Genomic DNA, 4,525 nt, shown 5'->3' with positions numbered 1-4,525 from the left:
TTATGTAAGGAATTGTAAGATTTTCTATGAAATTCAATGTTATGTTTTCAAACTTAATGGAAATTGCAGTTTATTGAGGTTGTCGGCTTGCCTAGTATTGATATAGGCGTCATCACGACAGGTTAGGATTTTGGGTCGTGTCAAATGCTTACAGAGTTACCAAAAGGAAATAAGGCATTGGAGAACAAGTGGGTGTAGAGGGTCAAAGAAGAGTATGATGGTAAGAAGAGATACAAAGCACGATTAGTAGTAAAATGCTTTCAGCAGAAGGAAGGAATTGACTACACCGAGATCTTCTCTCCTTTAGTCAAATTAACTACTATCAGGTTGGTGCTAAGTATCGTAGCTGCAGAAAATTTACATTTGGAGCAGCTAGATGTTAAAATTGCTTTCTTGCATGGTGACCTTGAAGAAAATATCTACATGAAGCAACCTGAAGGTTTTAAAGTTTATGGTAAAGAAAATCTTGTGTGTAAATTGAAGAAGAGTTTGTACGATTTGAAACAAGCTCCCCAACAATTATACAAGAAATTTAATGGATTCATGTATAACAATGCGTTCACAGGATATGAGATGGACCATTGTTGTATCAAAAATCTTGATGAATTCTATGTTATTTTACTGTTGTATGTTGATGATATGCTAATTGCAGGATCTAGCATAAATGAGATTAACATGGTTAAGCAACAATTAGTAGAGGAGTTTGAAATAAAAGACTTAGGACCAGCTAAGTAAATGCTTGGAATGAGGATTAGCAGAAATAGGTCTGAAGGAACCTTAAAGATGTCACAAGAAAAGTACATACAGAGGGTACTACGCAGGTTCAGTCTTCAAGATGCAAAGACCAGAAGCACTCCACTTGCAAGCCATCTTAATCTGTCAAACGACCAATCACCTAAGACAGATGAAGAAATGAAGTACATGTCCAAAGTTTCATATGCTTCAGCAGTAGGAAGTTTGATGTATGCTATAGTTTGTACTAGACCTGACAGAGCATATACAATTGGAGTTATTAGTAGATAAATGTCATATCCAGGAAAAGAACATTGGGAAGGTATAAAATAAATATTGCGATATCTCAAAGGCAACATAGTTATGACACTTTGTTTTAAAAGGAGCAATATTATCTAACAAGGTTTTGCTGATACAAATTTAGGCAGCGATCTGGATAGTCAAAAAAGTACCACGGGCGACGTGTTCACCTTAGGTTGTACTACTGTTAGCTGGATGTCCAGACTTCAGAAAAGTGTTACTCTATCTACACTGAAGCAGAGTACAGGGCAATCTTAGAAGTTGAAAAGGAGATGTTTTGACTCAAGAACTTTCTTAAACGTCTAGGTAAAGAGCAGGACAACAGTGAGCTTTTCAGCGATAGCCAAAGCGCAATTCATCTTGCCAAGAATCCAATGTTTCATGCAAGATCAAAGCACATTGAGCTGAGGTATCATCATATCCGAGAGTTGATAAATGAAGGTACTCTTTCCATGAAGAAAATACCAGGGTCGAAGAACCCGACGGACATGTTAACCAAAGTTGTTGGTGTTGATAAGCTGAGGCTATGTGCCTCAGATGGCCTTCAAGACTAATAATGGGAAGGCATCATATTAGAGAATAGCAAATCTTTTTTATTATATGGGTTTGAGGGGGAGATTGATGGGACAAACCCATACGTGTAAATAAAAAAAGTCAAAGAGAAAGAAACAAACAAGTGAAAAAAGAGAGAAAGAAAAGATAAAAAGAGACAAAAAGAAATATGAGTCAGGAAAGGTAGGCTGCAACAATATGAAAGAAAGAATTCGGCGCGTAGTTGCGGTGCCGTCCTACCGTATATTCACATTTGCTGAAACGTTTTTAAGCAGACGCTCTGCCTATAAATAGGCATTCCCTTCCTCAATTGTATGTCATTCCTCATATTCTTCTTTCTCTCTCAATATCAATAAAGTTATTCTCTGTGTGGCTATGGAGTAGACAAAAATTACCGAACCACATAAATCTTATCTTGTACAATTTATTACTTTTTAAAAAAAATATTTTTTCCCTTCAAGTAGACTGACACGCTTCCCAACAATAAGCATAAGTAGCAATGGGACTCTCGGGGGTGCTTATCCCAGAAGTTGAGAATATTATTTTTCAGAGCAACACTATTGATAGGAATTCCCAAGGAGTTGGCAAAGATACTCCATATACATAAGTGTGCAAAGGAATCATTGCTGAATAGGTGTAAATTAGTTTCAACTTGATTATATTTTGATAGAACTAGTTTGTATTAATGTTGACATTAGTGGCGTAGTCAAGAATCTTGCTAAGAATATTTAATCTTTAAAGAAGTTAATAATTTTTTTTGATGAGTGGGCGATGTGAAAATTTTAAATCAAACTACTTAATATTAAATAATAAATCATAAGATACTTAAAATAAAACTATAATTTTATAAATTAAAAGTAACATGAAAAGACAACGAAAGAAATTCTAGTATGCATAAAACTAAGGGAAAGAGAGAGAGTTAAGAGAGTGTGTAGGCTTAAGATTTGTTTAATAAGAAACTTACAATTAAGAATTACTTTTAAGATTGGTTGATTGTTTTACACAAATTTCAAGCTTTATTTAAGAGTTATTTATTTTTTTTTAAAAAAAAATTAAAAAGCTGAGTCAATTAGACCAAACAGGATGGTGTCTATTTAGTTTTGGATAACAAAAAGGCAAGCCATGCATATGGATTTGAATTCATAAGTCATAACACCTTCTTACTTTGAACACCTTTGACCATTAGGCCGTCTATATTAAGGGTTTAGGGTTGCACATATATTAAGGGTGTTCCATATATAATGCATGATCATATAAAGTGGTATTCTGATTTTTACCTATAACGTAGTATAATTTTCAGACGAAGGGGTGCTCGGTTGAGCGCCCTTGATACAAGGTACCTACGCAACTGGCTTGACATAATAGATTTATGCATAATATAAAATAATTATAACATGCCCTATATATAATCAACAAATTTTTGTCACGTGATCATATTAAAACAGTTTATCCTATCGAATTTTTGTTTTACAATATTGACCGATTAAAACCCAGCTTATTGCAACGACAACCAACAGCTACATTGTTGGTGTGGAATTATATACCGACTTAAACCAATTAGTGTAAGCGGAAGAATAAAAATAATAACGAGAGTAAAGTATATAAAATTATGATTAGGTAACTAGGAAATATATGAAGCTTTTAATTTAAATTAATTAAAAGATCTCATAACTATAGGATACGCAGATTAAAATAAATTTGGCTCATCCTGCTGCAACTAGTTGAACTACAGTAAAAACATAGGAAAAAGGGAACTACTAGAGTAAATATTACTTAAAAATATAAAACAACCCTAGCAAGCTCGATAGGGCATTTTTCAACAACCACATATGTGTAATAAATGATCCAGTACATCGTCATTCTTAATTCCGAGGCGCTGATGATCAGCAAGGCGTTTTCCATCAAAGAATATCAATTGTTTATGAAATCGAAAACCTTCCTTTTCTTGAATGGCGGCCTTAACATCTGCAATTGTGTCATCACTCTCTACCATTACCTTTATAGTATGTCCAGTAGGCGTTTTTACAGAGATTTGGGTAATTAGTGCATATCGAAGGACTAGGATAGAACCTTTCTTGATTCCCACAGAAAGAAGAGTCTGTGTATCTCGTAGAACTCCACCCTCCTCATTCAACAGCTTCTGTTTATTAAAAGAAATTCCCTTTTCTTCTTGAATGTATGCTTTGATAGCAGCTATACTTTCATCAGATTCAACCATTAGGAGAAATGTTTTTGATTCTGAATGGCCACTAACATTTATAACGTCCTCAACTCCAAACTTGGGCAAAATTTTTTTTGGTAATGAACGCCAATTGCTCACGTCTCTGTAAGTGTCATCTTGAATAATGATGGGCATCGTTCGATTCACTTACCAAGGATCTATGACAAAAGAACATGGCATATAAGCTTCTAATTTATTTTTTTCATAAGACAAGATAAATGATTTTATTAAAGAGTACCAAGAAGGTGCCAAATAGAACTAACGGAGAAGCTTTCCTCCTTATGTTGAAGTAATGCAAAAGCTAAAAGCATAAACTTCCATAATTAAGTAAATAATACGAAAATTTTCCTCTGCAGTATTTGAACCAGCATAACGAAAAAGCTAGCAAAAGGGCAGGCCAAGAGTTGGAATCTGCCAAATAAACAAAATGGCAAGTTTAAATACAAATCTACGTATACATAACGTTATATAGAAATAAAAATTAAAAGTAACACAATTAGCTGGCAAATTTAAAATGAAAATAAACAAAAAACATGCAGAAATATAATCTGCAAGTCTGCGACTAACAAGTTCACTGCAATATGTGAGTGGAAATCCACAACAATGATACTTCTTCATTGAACATCGTATATAAAAAGGTGAAAAACTAGTGTAGGACTTTAAAAAATCAGACTTTTGATCACAAAACTTAAAAAGAGAAATAAAAAAAAATTAGAGCAT

Source organism: Nicotiana tabacum, chromosome 9 (genome assembly GCF_000715075.1).
Source record: "Nicotiana tabacum cultivar K326 chromosome 9, ASM71507v2, whole genome shotgun sequence".
Lineage (NCBI taxonomy): Eukaryota > Viridiplantae > Streptophyta > Magnoliopsida > Solanales > Solanaceae > Nicotiana > Nicotiana tabacum.
Note: the sequence above shows the minus strand (reverse complement) of the source record.